Genomic DNA, 20,010 nt, shown 5'->3' with positions numbered 1-20,010 from the left:
GAAATCCTGATTATTCCTGGCCATTATAAACCCTTCTTCATCTTATGCAATAGTAGCAGTTCTAGGAATAGTCTCACTCAGGCCATTCCATTTTAACAAAAGCTCCTGACATCCTATCCATGGCCATAACTTACATTATCCTGGGATATTTATTTCCCTGTCACATAAGATTTGGTTCCTGCAATGGCTGCAACTGCCTTTCAAACCCCCGTATCTTGTTTTTCAGAAAGAAACACAGTCTGTGTGCATGGACCTCCCTTCGCTCTTCCTTCAGAAAGAGTAACTTCTGCTGTGGAAACATTTTAGCCCAGTAGCATCCTGTGTCCCATTTAGAGTCCTACCCTCAGTTGCCTGCTCTGTCAAAGGTCAAAGGCTTTGCTCTCTTTCCCGAAGCTTTCCCTCCTACCTCTCACTGTTGAGTCCTGGGCCTTGATATCCGTCTTCGCATAACCCAATATTCACAATCACCCCTTATGCCTCCACAAGGTTTAAAGGTGACACACCCTTAGCATGGTTTATTTACAGTGTCTTATCACTAAGTTCAAAACTCTTGGTAGCTGCTGATTTTTTATGAAGTGATTACAGCAGAAATGAAACAGTCAGACTACTTCTTCCTTCTCTCTTTTCCTGTGTTTTGCTCCCTTGCCTAGTCACTGGCCTTATACCTGCTGTAGCTCCACTGGTTATCAACTGCTCACAGCTACCAGCTGCTCAGTGCTATCAAACAAAGTCTCAAACATGCCCAAGCTGCAGTCGGTATTTTCAGACTGTTGTGGAAATGCAAGGCGGCACTGAGCGAAATGCAACAGCTCACTATAAAAAATAAATCAATCCAAGGGCAAAATTTGATGAAGCCAAGTACACAGGATGAAACTTCACTAAGAGCAGAAAGAAACTTCACTATTGAAATGTGAAGGGCCAACAAAAGACCGTAAAGAAGCCTCAGCCCACTAGAAGCAGGAGCTGAACTATGACTGAGTTTACCTTAAATAATCCCTCTCTACACCCCACAACTTTAGCAATATCTGCGTTTACTATCTGAGAGAGAATAAGACAGTTTCATTTATATCATGAGAAACCAAATGCAAATTTCAGTATTGTCAAACAAATACAACTTGAGAAGGCAATAAAAAGCAGTGATAGAAATTACTTTAATATAAATTTCCAGTCCTCTTACTGTATGGGGTGCTTTTCAAAAAAAAGAAGAAAAAAAAAGTAGTAATGTATAAGTGTAACATGCATTACTTCAGGAAACTTAACTGCAAATCTCCAAAATTTGTGTGGGAACAGAAAGGTTACCAACATAATGTATTATTTCGCTAAACCCAGCAACGTGTTACTTGGTGGTTTTGTTTATTTATAAATGTGAATATAATATGTTTATATATTGATATACAAACACACTTTCCTTATTATGAATATCCTCTTTCCTTGTGACCGAGTAAATAGAGTCTGTAGAAGTTCTCTTTTTTGTGAAGCATTTTCTCACTATTTTGTACTGCCAGTGCCTAAACAGATGATCCCGGCTTAATGCCTACCTAGCTGAGATCATTTGAGCCCAGTTTTTTCTCCTGCCCTGGCAGGGGGTCGGACTTGAAGATCTGTAAGGTCCCTTCCAACCCTACTTCTATGATTCTGTATGACACACCTTGCTCAAGACCTTAATTAAATACACAAGTCAGAGACCTTTCAAAAAGTGATACACAAATTGTTAAATGTTTACACACTGTGTGGCCTACAGAGTCATTTTACCCTGTACATACACACCGTGAAAGGTCAAAAAGGGAAGGCAAAGAAGAAATCTACATTTCAAATTAAATCCAGACCAAGTTTCCCATAAAGGCCTTAGCATGCACATGAAAACAAACATAATTTATTTGCACAATTGGGGGCATGAACAGGTACTTAGAGGAAAAATATTCATTTATATGTACCACTGTGTTCACTGCCTGAGCAGAGACTTGGGTCTCTAGACACCAGCTAGGGCTACAAGTCAGTAATTCAGATTAATTTTAAAATTTCTTCCTGCAGTAAAACAAACCAAAATAAAAAGGTTCTCACATCTGTTACAAACACCATGCCTGTCAGCTTGCATCCTACTCTCATCCAGGTACTCTCTCTTAATCTGACTCTCCTCCATGTTACTCTGTTCTTTGCCACACCTTTGCTCTCACCACTTCCCCACCCCTCCGACCCTTTTGCCATCCTCAATAGGTAGAATATGAACCTTATTCTGCCCCCATGCATGCAGCCTGCCTGAACTGTAAATGGGAGCGAACCATTACACACTGCATCACGTGTTGTCCTTCATGCCGCCCCACCCTATGTAGAATGTGGGTGTGTAACGTTTGCAAACAGGCACTACATACCCTGTGCTTGCTGCCCCTGTTCTTGGTATGATCAGTCTCTTTTAACAAGATAAAAACCTCTGCTGTCAGCACATCATTAAAATAAGTAATAAGAATATATTTTTCTTCCACCAAAACAGATGAGACATGGACGTGCAAAGTCTTCCAAGAGCATTTGTCGGCTGCAAACTGACATAGGTCTATTTGCCAGCAGCCCGGTACATCTGTGAACAGACCCCAATAGCATTTATTTTTTATATAAACCCCAAGACATAAGTTTCAGGGGGGGGTTTCTTATTAGGGAAATTTTTGCCCTCTCCTCTCCACTGCCAGTTTGGATGCTGGCTGCAAAGGCAAGATGGAGTCTAGTGTTTAGAGCCAACAGGGAATTTGGAGAGTGACATAATTCAGTTTAAGTCTCAATGTTAAAAAAAAATTAAGAGCCAGAGAGATGCATAACCTTTGTCTCATAAGCAGCAGCAAAAAAACTTAAAATACGGGATACGTTTTATTTTACGGTGCAAGTAATAAGCTGCAATTAACAAACAGCATTTCTAATGAAAAAGAATTTACTCCGCGAAGTAATTCATTAACTGTTCAGGAATTTCGCAGTATCCCACCTTTGAAGCTTGGGAAGAAACTGGTGTTTATCTGGAACAAAAAGGTAGAGAGATTAACAGTGCATTTCATAATATACCTCCCTGTACAACAAGCTCGTCTACCATGCGAGCAAAGACAAAGGACAGAAGGAAATGCACAAAAACGTAGTGGCAGCTGGTCTATTGAGGGGAGCCTTTTTATTTCAGGTCACTCAAATTAATCCAATACAGAGCACTGGCTGAGGTTGTGGCCACTGAAGTGATTTGCAATCAATTAATACGTTGAGATATGCACAACTATCTGTCAAGAACCGGGACAAGATCACAAATCACTGTTGAGAACCAGGCCACATTCACAATCACTGTTGATGTCCTTGCAGATAACTAAGCACAGAATGGAAAAAAGTGAATCAGACTTTCCAGAAGAAACCACTGATCCAGACAGTGCTGAGATGCACTAACAACTTATGCTCTTCCTGTTCTATGGACCTCAACTTACTGGGCTATCCAGCTTCTCTCTCCTTTGAAGTAACAAGACACTGACAGCTCTTGGTTTTGCTTCTCTATGACTTTCTCTCATTCCCAAAATGAAAGGATATTCCCAATTCTGCCCAGGCTTCCTTAACAATTTTCTGCAGGATCTTTTAATTTTGTATTTAATCTCAGTTGACCAAGCCCAAAGGAAATCAAGTAGCTTGTCTTGCATAAGGTGGAGTTTTAAAGACAAAGACAGCTATTAGAAAATTTGGTTCTTTTCAGCAACCAACTCTTGTCTTCTTTGTAATGCCATAATTAAACAATCACAAAGTATGGTCAGGGACTGATAAAACTAGCAAGCTTCTGGGATCCAGTCTGATTATCAGCAGATGAACTAGGGGCCAGATTGGAAGACAGACAGTTCGAGTAAATTTTGAAATGGTAGACAGTAAAGCAAGGACACAAAACAAGGCTCTCCTGGCATCAGTAACTGGATAGGTATGATGTCCTCAAAAACAAAAGAGGTAACTCTCCAGACCAGGGGTGTCCAACCTTTTTGAATGTGGGGCCAGATCATGAACTTTTTAATCACCCAGTGGGCTAGCGAGCCATATTCAAAGACCTCACAGGAAGCGGTATCACATCACCCCCTCCCCCCAAAAAAACAAAAGTACAGTGTTTACTTTTGTTTCCTGCGGTAGCACCAAAGGCCACATGTTGGACAAACCTGCTCAAGACCAAAAACAGCAAGCCTCTGGTTCTAATACAATGGAGCCCAACATCTCTGGCACGTGTTTAAATATAAAACAGGAATAATCCCCACTGAAATCAACGGAAGAATCGGATCCTGTAACAGTGTAAAACGGTGAATGGAAAGATGCTATTTTTTTATTCTTACTATTTTATTTTTTTTAAATGAGAGAGAGAGAGAGAGAGAGAGAGAGAAAATAGTTAAGAGCCAAAATAGCTAAAACCACCCTGGCCTTTACCAGGGTTACAGTGCGTTTCAGGTGTTGCTGTCCTCTCAGTTACCTGCCAAGGGCAAACCCATGGGCCGTTTCCCATGCAGCAGCTCATGACATCACAAACACTCGCATAGGACTGGAATGTGCTCCCTGTTATATTATAAAGATCAGATTATCTGGTTCAAGGCTAAATGCTCCAAAAGTAAAAACCATTCAGAGCCAAAGCTGGAGCTAAGCACCTTGTGACTAGTTAGCATGGGGAACCTGCATGCTTCAGAAAGAGGTTAAGAGCAGGATTTCCACTAGCAGCACACACCAATATTTCCTCAAGCCTGGGTTCTTCAGGGTTCCAGTTTATTGCTGCTGTCCATTCCCAGCAAACGTATTTGAGATAATATATGTATCAAGCACTTGGGGAGCCTTCCAAATGAAAAAGGTGCTGTATAAATATTGGATGTTGCAACAATCAATATGTGAGGGAGGATCTTGGCCTTTCAGTGCCTTTGTGGATGAAACTTAAACTCTTATCATTGCTTCTAAACAGTCTGTTATTTAGTTCCTCTAAGCTCCTATTTTTTCTCATTACTTTGAGACAGGCTAGTGGTTCAGAACATGTGAACATTATCAGATTTCCCAAAGCAGTGAGGTAGTAACTGAGCCTTTTATCACTTCTTTTTAAAGTCCATCCTTTCACTTTGCAGAGATAACAAGAATTTCAGCGCATGCGAACAAATATAGTTATCAGCATTTGCCTTTCATTGATCAAAAACTTGGGATTAGGTTTGCTTCTGACAAGAAAGGACATGGCAAAAAAACTTTCTTCAAACTTTGCAAAGGCAAAAGATAAAACATCCTGTCTGCTTCACATGACAGCTGTAACGCTTCTAGTTTCCACTCTCAATGTCATTCCTATACACGTGTGACTGACGTTAACACAATTCTCTGCAGTACAGGTCCATAAATTGAGGGTTATAAATTGTGGAGATGCTACTACAGGAAGATGATGAGTTTAGAATCAAATTTCTGTTCAAGAACAACCTTCACAAGGGAAAGGCCAGCCTTACAATACAACTAACTGTACAGAGTATATCTGAACAATTTTATTGTACTCTTAATGCACAGCAAAGACCTATAGACTGATTAAGAGCCAAACATTTTTCAGTAGCTGCCCACTGGTGATGTTCTAGACTTTAACCATTACTCCAGGCCAAACACATGGATTAGAAAAAGTAGCTGGGGCCAACATATTACTTGCCACTTTGACTGTGCATTTGCCTACTGATTGAGAACCTAAACTCATAATCTGGGAGACTGGTTAGATCAGGGGTGGGCAAAATAGGGTCTAGGAGTCAGATCTGGCCTGCCAACTGACTGAATCTGGCCCATGGGTGGACGCTCGTCAGTTGACTGCATCTGGCCCGTGGCACTCCGCATTAGGCTGAAGTCTGCTGGCTCTGCACTTCCACCCATGCCCACTGGCCCCAATTCCAGCCAACGCACACAGTTTCCTGGCCAGGCTGCTCCTGATGTGGCTGCAACTGCCCAGATACTGCTCGGCTCCTCCCTGCCTCCAGCAGATCCTCCTCCTCCCTGCCCCTGCTGCACTGCTCCCAGGTCGGAAGGAAGCGGCAGGCAGAAATCCTACCTCAGTGCACAGGGCTCCAGCTCTAGCTCCTAGCTGCCTTCCACCCACTCTGCCCAACCAGCATGATGAGCAGCCACCTGTGGGCAACCAAGTGGATGGAAGGAGGCTATGAGCTGGAGTTGAAGACCCGTGCACTGGGGTAGGAGCCACTCGGCTGCAGCCGCACCAGGAGCAGGCACATCAGAAAGCTGTGTCCACTGGCTGGGGCTGGGGCCAAGGCCAGCAGGCACAGGTGAGAGCGCGGCATAGGCTGCACCAGGTGGGAGTAGGACGAGCTCAGCCCCATGTGGCATGCCATGGGCTGGACTGAACCCGCACCTGAACTACTCAGACAAGCTCTGCTGCACATGTTGCCCCCCTGCCCACCCTCCTGGGCTAGCTGCCAGAACCTAGCACACAGGCAGCCTCCCCCCACACATACCTCACCCCCCTTCCCAGACACACACAATATGCAAAAGCAAGACTTTATTTTGAGCTTTTATGTAATCACCTCTATATACACTACTCAAAACATAAATCAGGACAAAAATATTTTTTGAAATAAAATTAAAATATGGTACAGCAGATTATTTTAATCTGCAATTTGCTAAAATGATATTTTCTGAAAGATTGTGTGTGTGCAGCCCTCGACACTCATCAAAACTCGTTTAGTGGACCTCCAGCCAAAATAACTGCCTACCCCGGGTTAAATCCACAGCTACAACAGGATGATCAGTCACAGCCAGGGACAAGGCTAATATGTAATCTTTGTTTAATCTGACCAAGAGAGACCAACATTTTTTTTTTGTCCATTTGTTGTTTTTTGTTGGGTTTTTTTTTTTGGGGGGGGGAGGAGCTCTGCCATGAAGACCATTTTATTCCATGCTATACTGTTTTGGTTTAATGTGTAGACTGGACTGCAGTGCAGAATGAACTGGCCTATTACAGAGAGATGATCTGAATGCTTGTCCAGTGGACTTTTAAGATTAGACCAAGGCTTTGATCTATGCATTTCCAACCCCGTCTATATATCTAGGCCTTAGCATTTAAGTATTTACCACTCTCTAAGGATTTGTTCTTCCCCTTTATGGCACTGACACATTTGTGGTCAAATAGATATACTCATTAGCGACATCTGTTTACAAAGGGAGAGAGCTGCTGGCAAGACTTTCTGATAAGAGACTTTGGAGTTCACTCCCTTCTGACCCCAAATACCCAGGCTTACTGACCTTTGGGTCATGCCACCAATAAACTGCAAAGCTCATCTATCCTCTCAAGCACTTAGAAAGGGAATATGGTTAAAGACTAGTACCTTCAGAAGCACAGGGTATGCTAATTTTAGTTGGTTATTGAGGTTTCTATGCCACTATAACAAGCTCCTGAATTTATCTTCGTTTCTGTAGAAGACCGAGCGCACTGTAGTACAGACACCATTGTTAAGCATCTTTATCAAGTAGAAAGAAAACAAAAGATAAAGCAAGCTTAAAGGACTTCTCCCATCAGTCCTACCTTAACATGTAGCTTCTAAAATATTTGGTGAAATTGTACATTGTGTTACCTCTTAAATCTCTGATCTGAAAAACATCAAAACAACACACAGAACAATTCTGCACTTTAAAATTACATTTAGTGGGAGCACAAAGCAATTAAACAAGAGTACAAAAGTATAATGTAAATTAAATAAGTTTAAGATGACAGATGTAGAGAGAACCAGTGTTACTTCTCATTTCATTCTAGTAAGTTTAGCAAACACATGCCACTGCTGCTAGCTTGGTCTTGTGATTTTGCCAAACAAAGCAGAGCATAGCCTGGACCCACCTGCAATTGCCAAGAGTATACAAGATTTTATGGAACCAGCTAAATCAAAGAACTGCCATTTTGACTCCTATTAAATACAATTCACATTTTACTAGTGCTGTAAAACCAACTACATGCAAGTTAAATAAGGCATCATGAACATCAAGCTCTCAAGAACACAGTTTAAAAACATAAATCCAATCCTGGGAAAAAATTCTAAATTGATGCCAACTAAGTAACTCAAGAAACCAAGCACTTACAAGACTGAAAACAAGTTCCCAAAACTAATCATTTATACCCAAACTCCACTCTACTAGTAAATGGGTGTTTAGCTACGCGTCTCTAATTTACTAAAGCACATTATACAATTAACCCTCATACAACTCTAGCAATTTATCAGAGCAAATCCATCCATTTTAGCATAGCACTGCTAACAGCGGACATTTCTTTTGGCAAAGCACTCTAAAGCCATTAGACAATGTGTAGCATTGTTCACATGGGGATGGAGTTGTCAAATAATTTGTTGTAGTAAGCATTTCATTAAAGCACCAAGAGATATGCAAGCCAAAAGGGACGTGCAGAAATTTACTCAACATAAATGACAGTTAATTTACATTTTAATTTAATTCCCCTTAAAGGCAAAGTAATAGGCCCCCTCTTCCCCCATGACCAGATTGGCTTTACAACCAGAAGGAAAGCCCCTGAAAGGTTTGCTCTTAAATGGAAAGTACTCAAATTATATCCAAATGTCTTGCACCACTCTTGGAACAGTGGGAGATTCCCAGCTTAATGTTTAATTTCTTTATTCCTAAGAAACAACGTTATTGGGTTAATAAAAAAAAAAAATCAGTTAAAATTAGATGCAACCAAAAAAATCTGTAATAAGCAGGTCACTGAGCTCTAGCAATAGGCAGGCATTATTAGCCAGTCAGTCTGTATACACTCTATTGTTCATTAGGACACATATACACAAGCTTGCCATTACGAGGAGAAAAAAAAGGAGGGCAGGTGTCTGCTGCACAACAGCAGCTCCACAGCAACTTTTACCCCGTGGCAGATGAAAGCTAACCTGTGGTAAATTAGGTCTGAGTAAGAGGTGGCTTTCTGTGATAAACTCAAGACTTCTGAATTGTTAGCATGAATACCCATCAGACTGTAGTGCTTCTTCATGCTTTCAGATCCAGGTGTCAGCAATGCAGACATGTCTTCATCTTGGAACTATTTTTCTTCAAGCTTCCTCTTCAGACTGAGGATTGTGAGGTATGTGAGACTGTACTTTCTGCTACTCTAAGTTGCTCCCCTGTCACTAGGGGAAGCAGGCAGAGCATACCCACGGTTAGGACTCCATGGGTCCCAGGGTCACCATACAGGAACGTGGTCCTTGTTGAACCAACGCACTAAAAAAGAAGCTTTCAGGGAATAAGTAGATCTTTCACCACATGCTGCAAGGCAGATGAGAAATGTGACTTCCAGCTCTTTCAAGTGTGGGGCTGCTAAAGCAGGGCTGCTGGATTGTAACAGCAACAGTTGGTGCCACAGAGGTTAGTCCCAGTGAAATGCTAGATGTACTTAAAGGATGTTAATCCCAACTAAAAAAGTCAAGAAGCTCAAGCTCCTTCAGAGCATGGAGGTCTTTCAGTGCTTCCCTGTTATCTTCCATGTGCCAAAGTAGACAAGGCTGTGAACCACAGAGCTAATCTGAAGCCTAAAAAAGATAGCTTGGTATCACACTCGATATCACTATTATGAGCAATGAAAGAGAAGAGGTCACAGCTAGTACCAAAACACTGAGCACTATACAACATCCTTGCTTGCCTACTCATATCAGTCAAAAATGTGCTAAATGAAGCAAAACCCTCCATTTGGTGCCCAATTCAGGTCATGGAGTCTCCTTGAACAGGGAACAAAAGAAACAATTAAGATTTTTGCTCCAGAGGAGAGGAATCCACTTTTGAACTCTGAGGAGGAACAAGACTCTTTTCTTTAGGGGCCTTAACATGGATGGTGAGAACCTTTATTTCTGGAGCCACCTGAAGCTGAGCTCAGGGGCATTTCTGTACATTTCTGAATGTGGGCATCCAAGAAAGTATTACATGATGTTTAAAGTACACAAGTAGCAGGGGAACCATAGGAACAACATTTTATTTTTTTAAGTGTTAGTAGCAGTATACCAGAAGTACTCACATAGGAACAATTCTGCGTGAGTGTGTAACTCCTGTGAAGAGAAGCTACCCACGAAAACTAAAGATGGCTCTCTCATTTTGTTAAAAATTAAAAGCTCTTTTCTGACTCCTTTTTCTTCAAGGGCTGGAAGGGGGGGCGGGGGGGGAAGGAGGAAATGAGCCTGAGAGAAACATGCAGGCCCACTACATCAAACCCAGGCAATAAAATATCTCAAACCACACCATGTTCCTATGTGAGTACTTCTGGTATACTGCTACTAACACCATATCTCAAACCACATCAAGTTGGACCGCACAACTTATGGCCAGTTTTGAAAATTTTGTCTTCATAAAGTCAGCTTCTCAGGCAATGTAGACACAAAACACACCTTGAGCAGTGTCATAAACTGAAGCATCATGGAAGAATTAATGAACTGGCAATTTAATTAACCTTTCTGTAAGTCTGGAAAAGCCTTGCTGGCCCAACAGTGATACAGCAATGTTTAAGGCAAGGTAATAAAAAAGGCTAAATTGATTGAGGAAAAAAAATGATCATAAAGAAAACAAATCGAGAGGAAAAAAACTTAGTTAATTCCTTTATCTCCAAGTTAATAGAAAAGGTTTCATTAAAGCTCATTTGATGCAAACACTGTGTGAATTATTCCTCAAACCAAGAGATCACTAGAAAGATGCTCAATTTTAAATATTGTTCACCTCTGTTAATGCTATAAAAAGGCACTATGGTAACAGATGGGCAATTAAGCAGAAATATGCTGGTCAAGCTTTAAAGTTACGCAGCATTAGCTAAACTAAACATGTCACAGAGGAGAGAATGTTCCTAATAGCAGTTATCGTATCATAACAAATAACCCATAATTATAAAAAGGCAATGTTTCCCTTGGGCAGGTTTCTCAGGTCATGGGTGAAACTTTCAGTTAGACTTGACTCCAAACTAACCAGTGGCAGAGCAGTGACATTTCTGTTATAGCATATAAAGATTATCAGAAGACCAAACAGCTACAGTTCCACATCAGGATTCATGGAAAGACAGTATTATCTTAACTCACTACAGTTGCCACTACAACCAAAGCAGGGAACAGAAATAAATAGCTTAGATTAGGATATAAATATTCAGATATATGCATTTGCATCTTACAGCTATCCTCAAAGTGTCAAAATGCTGCATTTTCACCTCTGCACAAAAACTTCAGTCACTATGAATCCTAACTGATTTATGAAATTAGGCTACCCACAACAACAGGTCTAAAACTGCATTAAAAATTCACCAACTACAAAGAATTTCTCAGCTACTTAGGTAGCTGCTGCTATCATCATGCACTCCCTATGCTTTCAACCAAAGAATAGCAAAGCAGATATCTGAGACCTGGCCAAACCCAAAAGAAGATTTTATTTGGCAAGTTAAACTTGTTTCTACTCAAAGTCTGAATGCATCATCTTCAACCAAGATCTGCCTTGAGGAAATTGAAGTTGCTCATCAGGCAAGTTCCAAAGTGAGAACATGCTTCTGTGTTCTCTATATACAGTGCACAAAGAAACAGTTTAAGTGAGGGAGGCCAAATGAAAGTTTGGCCCTCTGCCACTTTTCATCTTCTTTGAATGCTGCAGTTACTCCTATTACAAAACCTAATTTTACATCTGATTTTAGTTATGATTTTTGATTACATGCTTCAAGCTTTTGTTTTTTTACTTCCATAAAAGCACAGTGTATTATTAACCTGATAATTCACTTCACAAATCACCTAATTTCAAGGGTGATGCCAGCAAAGAGACAGCTGGCACATCTCAAACCTTGGCTTACAATACGTCAGCTAGATATCTACAGCACACACAGGATCAAGTACTCTGTTTCTCAGGATGCGGACCTTCAGAAATATTGCATCAGGAGCTGGACAGTCCATAAAAGCGAGAACACTGGTTCACGAAAGATGTCATGGTCATGGCATTTGCCTTCACTCTGTCCTAAAACAAATCCATAACAAGTCCCCCACGGAGTGCCCTCTCCTGCAGGCCATTAGCCTCTCTAAATCCCTCTCGTTGGGCCTGTTCCACTCTGCCTAAATAACCAACTATTCAGTGGGGTGGAGAGGGACTAAATGTATGGCCTAGTGATTAGTACACCCATCTGTGATGCAACAGACTCATCTTCATTTCTCTGTTCATGACTGATGTCGCATTGTTTCTCTCTGACCCAAAATTGTATCCTGAGCCTAAGAAATCTGGCTGCTGACACTCTTATTGAAACTCAAGTTTTCCCCAAAAGTTCTGAATTTCAAGTAATAATGTCTTCCCCAGAAAGAAAAATTCCCAAATAGTCCTGATCAAGAGCACACAGTTGCCCTGCTGCACCTTACATCTTCATCTGAAAGCTGGGATCCATCGAAAAAGAGTACTTGTAACACAGTATCACTTTGCAAATATGCTAGTATCCTTACAGGGACTCTTCTACCGTTTCATTTCCCTCCTTCACAAGTGCCTGAAATTCTATTGTGTTATCTTTTTGGTAGTCACCAGGCCTCCATGATCATGACATACAATGCCCTGCTTGAGATGATGACAAAGATGTATCAACCCATCCCTCCTAATCCTGTAAAAAATTCACATTTCTTTAACAACAAACCTGACGTAAAACCCATTGCTACTTATAAGTTTCTTGAGGAACTTCTCTCTCCCATCACCCTTGAGAAGAATTGATAATACGAGGCTAATTCCACAAAGACTATCCTGAGAGAAGTAACATGGCCAATATCAATATGCTCCAAGTCCTCTCTGAATCAGATTTTCCTTCTGAAAGTCATGTGAACAAAGAGGCCGAAGTTCCTGAACAGGGCACCAATGAAACCTAACAATTTGCTATCTTGTCTTAGTGTTCTTGGCAAAAGTTCTGCTGTACCCAAGTTTCATTTTGCCTCAATGCATGCAATTCTTTGACTGCCGATACTTGGAAAAATCTTGCTACATGCAAATTTAGTTCAGAAATCCATAAAACAAAAGTATTCCTTATTTAACTTTTACAGCAAGAAAGGTTTATCCATTCTTTGTGAAGCACTGAACAGAGTCCATAATAGCCTCTGAAAGGCTTAGATGACCCAGTCCTAATACTTCCTTGTCTGACTCCTGTACTCATGAGAGAAGCAATATTTAAGCAATATCTTTTACTGGATAGTTGGGAGAGATGTCAGACAATTGTGTTTTGGCTACAAAATGCCCTTCCTCAGCTCTGTGAAAGAAGCAGATCTAGCCTAAGCCAAATACCAAGGAGAACAATGACTTTTGTTTAACTTCATTATGCAAATGAAGATGATCATTTAAAAATGGGAGAGAGAGCAATAGGACTGTGGAGCAAAGAGAAATCATGAAGAGCAAAAAGCATAGCAACATGTTTTGTCACATTTCTTATCCTTGTGACCGCCACCATAATTTGACCAGTGAGGTATAAGGATTACAGAAATAGATACTGCACGTAGGAACAAGGCCAAGAACAAGCAAAAAAAAAAATCACTAGAACAGTAAAACATATTTAGAGTTTTGGTTTAGCAGCATCTCTCCTTGGAGACATCTTACCAAACTCAAAACCGCTAATCAATGATTCTCTTCCTAGTGGGGCATCACTATCATCCATTTTCATGAAGACCAACTGTTGGCTATACAAGATGGCAGCCACGCTAGAAATAAGTTCAGTAACTATACTGACATACCAGTATAATAAAAAGTGCTACAATGGACTAAACCACCAAAACTTAAGGTACAGCAAAAATTACTATGACACAATGCAATTCAGAAGCAGTAACACAGAAAGGTCTTCAGGACTCTGCGCATATGTGAAACAGGCTGAGCCTTTTTGTATAAGGCAGGATATAAACCTAAACAACAACAACCATCATTATTATCTTTGGGTTTTAAGATTAAGACCATAAATTACAACAACAACAACAAAACTTAGTAACACAAGAATTTCTGTTATGGTGGAATCGCTTCTAAAGAACATTCATACCACAGATGTTTCGATGCACTGGAATCAGTTTATTTATAACAAAAAAGCCATCCAATTATGATCTTAATCCACCTTTACCGACTTTGCAATAGTTTCAATAACCTTCTTACAAGTCTTTTATAAATCTAAAGATGCTGTTCTTAAACACTTGTTTACTATCATTCAGTTTCTGAAAACTTCTAGCAAGACATCAGGAACATCTCTGAAGGAACAGACAATGCTCCCTTTTCAATACCTCCCACTAAATTAATACACCTGATTTACTAGTCAAATTATTTTAAGTAGCCTGGTTAATCAACACTGTTTTGATGGAATTACTCATATGCAATCCTTTTAATTTAAAAACACAAAAAGACTCTCAAAATGAGAGGTGGTTGGGTTTTTCTCCTTTTAAATCCAGACAGTTAGGAACTGATTAGCTGACAAGACTTTGTTCTATGGGTGCAACTTTTAAAAAACACTGCCTCAGAATTTGAGAATGTAAACAAAATAGCTTTCAAATTTTAAATACCAGGGTTTCTTAAATGACAAAAGCTAATCTATTTGTTCTTCTATATTAAAACCAGACTACTGTGCAGATATCAACATGTCCAATGAAAGCCCCATTTTACGAAGTCATATCACATCTACAATAGCTTTTGCATGATAGGCCTGTTAGATGCATGCCCTTTTAAATTTTCCAAGCCACTAATAACTCTGATTTACAATTAAATTAATGCTCATTTATAACAACTCTGGTTCAGATTTTTTTTAATCCCTGGTATTTCCAAAAATATGGTTTATATTATAGTGCACTAATACAGGTGGCATACACTCACTGTTGATATTACTGTACAGGATAGATGTCCTAATACATAAGGCTCAAGAGTGCCTGTTATGCCACTGCCAAGAGACAGACAATCTTCAGCCCATCATCTTATGCCTCTCTGAATGAGTTAGTCTGTAAGCTGCCAGCATCACAGCAAGACAACAGAACTCAAATCCCCACTTCCAACCCATCAACTACCAACCAGACAGTAGGTGACTGATATCAATATTTTAAGACTAGGAATCCAATGTAAACCAAAACCATATTTGGAGGATCCATGCCCATTCCAACAACTGTAGATATAATTCAGTTGTGCACACAGCAACTATTTATAAGTGAGATGCACATATCCAAGATCAAGCAACTAGTATAATACTGTATGAAATACTGGGCCTCAAAATAAGCTTGCTAATAATAGGGTCTTTGGAAAGTCTCAACATTTCTAGTGATCTTACCTGCTTTATTCTTGAAGAGCTTGAATAGGTGATTAAATGAAGTGCTTGAGCATACGGTATTGTATTGAAATACTTCACAGGATTTGCCTGGGCCACAGATTATTTTCTAAAGAAAAGGAAAACCAAGTATGATTAAAAAGAGATTAAAAATCAGGTTTGATTAGTTTTCCTGCCTCATTAGTTAAGACAACTTTTCTACAGCTGGATTACAGAGTATTTTTTAACACAATGTCTAAAAAAAAAAAAAAAAAAAAAAAAACACTAAACCACATGTGACACATTATAATTATTTAGCATCTTAATACAATTTGCCATGCCAAACTTTTTAGATTGCAACGAAGAATATTCTGTGATCACACTTGCTTTTTTTTTTTTTTTTTTTTTTTTTTGGAGTGAAATATTAAGAACACGAGTTGAGAACAGTGGTTTCTCGCAGGACCTACCCTAGTACATGTCTTAAGATTTTTACAAACAGCTGATTTACAGTCTATAGCCTCACACTGCAGTGAAGTCAAAGTTTTGCAACCATTCAGCAAGATCCTTCCAAAAGCAACAGATAGATCTACCAATTCTTCCTATTGCTTACACTCCCCATTTCTTTCATCTGAATGAAGACATCCCTATGAGCTTACCATCATTCCATGCAAATTCAAAAAACTATCTTGATATCCAGAGTTACAAATATAAGGCAGATTTGTATTTTTCTAAAACATGGAGTACATGTTCTTGGCAAACAGTTATTGCAAAAAACATACCAAGTAGAATGAAACTACTCTTTACACAAAGAATGTGTCAAGCTGTAAAACAGATTAAACAAACAAACAGCCTAAGAATCTGCTCTACCATGTCATGCAAGTGTCTACAGTAAGCATTTCTTTTCAGGGCATGTTTTAATAACTCAGGTGACAAAAATCAATATTTAGTGAAGTACAGAAGCGCTGACGTGGAAAAGGAAGTCCTAGTTGAGAAGTGATTTGATGGAACTCTGGGACACTCAAGGACAAACTGCCTTGTAGCACTAACATAAATAAGTTATTTCCTTAAAACTGCACAGCACTTATATGCAAATCTGGTTTAAAGCAATGATGTCTACAAAGTACATATTTATGTCTATGTGAAATTACTGCAAAATGCAGCACCTTAAAAAAAAGCGACCAATGGGTAAACTTTCTGACATAAAAATGAACAATACCGGGAGATTTTTTTTCCCCCCCTTTATTTCAACACTTATAAAAGAACACACAGTTGAACCCACAAGAAAACACTCATACAAGCAGTGTTATCATTTTAGTAATACACACTGTTAACTTTTTGTTTTATATAGGCAATCCCCTGAATCATGGGGTACGATGTGAGAGATCTAGTCAGGTACCTGATGAATCCACTTGTGGCTGACAAACCCAATTTGAATGACACACCTTGTTACAGACACCACAGATCTATGCCCTGAGGCCATTACACCAAGACCTTCAACACATATACTTAGGTAAGAGTATGGAGAAGTACAGGCTGCCCTAGACCTACTATCCCTGCTTCAGACCACTGAGACAAGAGTCCAAGGACCAGACCTTCAGTGCCTCAATGGTTGTCACTTCTACCAGAGAGCAAAAAATGTGAGCCCTGCTAACACCTCAGCAGGGTGATGTCCCTTTAGCCTTACTCCAACCAAGCAGTACCCACGAGGCATGGGAGGCTAGGGTTTTGAGGCACCCTATGCTCACCTTACTCTGGAGGCTGAAAAATTGTGGTATTTTATAGGAGCTACCCCACCACAAGTAGCTCCACCACATTGCCACTGGGCCCTCCAGTTGGGTTCACAGATTTCATAGACATTTGGGCTGGAAAGGACCTCGCGAGATCATTGGGTCCAGGCCCCTGCCAAAGGGGCAGGAAGTCAGCTGTGGTCAGATGACCCTAGCAAGATAAGCATCCAAGCATATCTTAAAGGTATCCAGAGTAGGTGCCTGCACCACTTCTGGAGGGAGTCTATTCCAAACTCTGGAGACTTGGACAGTAAAGAAGTTTTTCCTTATGTCCAATCTAGAACAGTCTTCCAGCAGCTTACTGTCATACCCAGAACCAAAACCTGTTAAAAAAGATCAAGATATTTTCATTTTTTATAAGCTTCTGAAAGCTCGTGAATTGTTTTATAATATGCAACTAAGATAAAAAAGTTAAGCAACCAACAGAGAAAATTAACCCCAAACAGCCACAATATTTAACCAAGTACATTTGTAGAGACAGTAGCCAGCACAATTAAATATTTACAACCAACCCACATTTCCTGTACACAAGACTGAGACGAGATCTCATATCTGTTCATCAACTATTCTTGGGAATGGACTCTATTATCTAACTGGCCTTGTACGCGGATTGCAAGAGGCTGCCCCGGCAAGCTCAAGGAACTCATTTTGGAGAAATAGTGCATCAGTAGCTTCAAGTAATACATGCCACTTGGTTCTGGAGAACAGGTGTTTCAATATCGCCTTTTCGGAGTTTATCATCATATTCCTTCACCTTAATGTGTCCACTGGGCCGGGCTGTGCTGACGGTGCAGCTTTCCTGGCATGTTCTTCAAAAGGAGCAGAGGGCAGCTACCAGTCCATTCCCGCTCGACTCAAACAGTACCCGCCAAAGAACAACAAATTGATCCGTCTTCCCAGCCTCTCCGCCCGCTTCACACGGAAACTCTCTTCACTTTATTTTTGTGAATGAGGGAGTACAAAAGATAACATGCTTCCCACGCGACGGGGGCAAGCTGTCACTTGCATACCAGACCGAGTCACTACTTGGAGGAAAGTAGCCTAGAAGACATCCATGCTCGGAGCGTCTTGCGCTTCCATGCTCGTTCCGTTGGGTCTCCTCTCTCCGCCACCATGCCAGGCACGGGCCTACTGGCGGAAAGCACGTGGCTGCCCCCAGACAGCAAGCAGAACCCAATGATGAGGAAAAGAGCGACGAATGACCGCCGCTCGATGCCCCCGAGCCACCACACGCGACGGTGCAATGAAGACTGGTGAAGAAGAGGCGGCGCAATGTGAGGCAAGCTGTGTCAGCTCAGCTTCTTCGAAGCTGCGGCTATCCTCCGGCCCGACAGCATGTGCAGATGCCCCCAAGCCAAGCGCTCAGCTCCCAGCTTCATCACGCCCCGAGACCCCAAGAAAACGCACGTCCACACCAAGACTCGGGAGGCGACTGGCCCCTGACCATGCCAAGGAGGGAGCGCAGAGGAAGAGAGAGGACTCCCATTCCCTCAGCACCCACCCCCGGCCCTGGCAGGGGCTGTCCTGCATAGCCCCGTGGGGCCTCAGCCTGTCCGACTGCGGGGAGCTCACAGCGGGGCACTGCCCCGGCCCCGACCGCCGCCCCGCAGGGACGCCAGTTTCCGCGCCGAGGGATGGGGCGGGAAGGGTCCCAGCGTTGCCCTGGCAACCGCCCCGGCGAGAACATACCTGGCGCGCGGCTCCCGTTGCAACCCCAAGCCCCGCTGACACCGAGGCGGAAGTACAGCCCCCAACATTCGGCGAGTGACGCGGCGAACGACCAATGAGAGCACTGCGGCTGCTGCGAAGCGGCTAATCAGCGCCTCCCAGGGTCGGGCGCAGGCTAATGAGGACGCTAGGGCCGGAGCCCCGGGGGCCTGCGGGGGAGGTGGCCGGCCAATGGTGCGGCGGGAGAGGCGTGGTTATGCAAATCGAGACGAAGACGGGCAACTTGGGCATCAACACGGCCGAGGCGCGGGGCAGGCGGGGCGCGCGGTGCATGCTGGGCCGGGCGGTGAGGCACCTAACGGCCTCTCCCTCAGGGAATGATAGCAACATAAATGCGCACACGAATATATAACAAATAACAATAAACAAATACATTCAAATTCAGTTCAATTAAATTAATTTAAAAATACCCCTCACTGTTGAGCTGCAGTCCCTCAGTGCCAAGCTGAGGCAGATCCTGCCTTAAATATATATGCACACAAATTAAGTATAAAGATTAATACATGCGTCAATACATAAAAATAAAATGCAATGATTTTTTTTTTTTTATTTCTCTCGGCGAGTTGCTCAGGGCCCTGCGCAAGCAAAGCATGAGGCAGATCCAGCCTGCCGCATTGTCTGGTCTAATAAAACATGATTATCACCTCTCCTTCTGCCTTATGGCTCCCAGCCCTGCTTTCTCCCCCGGGGGTGGATCTAGGACCCGGAAAAGGGGGTGCATAAGGCGAAACTGCACCTTGCGGGGCCTGGGACTGTGGGATTTGTGTTCCCGTGGAAGCTGAAACCAGGTTATCATCACTGGGATGAGTTTTTAAAAAATTGAAAGCAGCCTGCAGCGCATGAAATAGGAGCGGCAAACAGCCCGCAGGGCTGCACGATGAATGCTGGCTTTGTTTAGGGCGACGCCAATGGAGCGGGACGGTCCCTCAAGCCCTGGTCCTGGGCTGCAGGCCCGCAGGGCAGCATTTGTGCAGGGACAGGGGGCCGGCGGGTTCCCCTTGCAGGCAGGCAGCGTTCCAGCCTGCAAGGTGCTGCCGGGAGCGGGACGTGGGCATGCCATGGGCATGTGTGCACCTGACACGTGCATGTGGCTGGGAATGCAGCCGGGCAGCGTGGAGAGCAGCTCCCTGCAGGGAAGTCTATGGAGGGAGGTGGATGTGGGGAAAGGGGGGCAGACCAAAGCCCCCCATGATGGGGGAGGGAGTGGGGCAGGGGCTGGGGCACTGCCCAGCCAGGGCAGGCCTGGAACAGGACAGAGCCACGGGGTGCATG

At 42.3% G+C, this 20,010-nt stretch overlaps 1 protein-coding gene across 5 annotated transcripts in view; it reads right to left on the bottom strand.

The window, feature by feature from the left end:
- OSBPL2 (oxysterol binding protein like 2) overlaps positions 1 to 18,776 on the bottom strand; it is a 55,519-nt gene extending 36,743 nt beyond the window's left edge. The window contains exons 1-4 of one of the 5 annotated variants that reach the window (XM_090064925.1): positions 18,700 to 18,776; positions 15,248 to 15,353; positions 7,523 to 7,587; positions 2,969 to 2,999 (exon numbers count right to left, since the gene is read on the bottom strand). The gene's annotated coding sequence lies outside the window, so the exon portion shown is untranslated. Of the gene's footprint in view, positions 1 to 2,968; positions 3,000 to 7,522; positions 7,588 to 15,247; positions 15,354 to 17,764; positions 18,596 to 18,699 lie in introns of those variants that run through there. The other 4 variants (XM_090064927.1, XM_090064926.1, XM_090064923.1 and 1 more) reach the window with 4 other exon arrangements.
- Between the last annotated feature and the right edge of the window lie 1,234 nt (positions 18,777 to 20,010).

Source organism: Crocodylus siamensis, chromosome 10 (genome assembly GCF_052110815.1).
Source record: "Crocodylus siamensis isolate JL-2025a chromosome 10, ASM5211081v1, whole genome shotgun sequence".
NCBI classification, from domain to species: Eukaryota; Metazoa; Chordata; order Crocodylia; family Crocodylidae; genus Crocodylus; species Crocodylus siamensis.
Note: the sequence above shows the minus strand (reverse complement) of the source record. Positions and strands in the feature narration are given on the sequence as shown.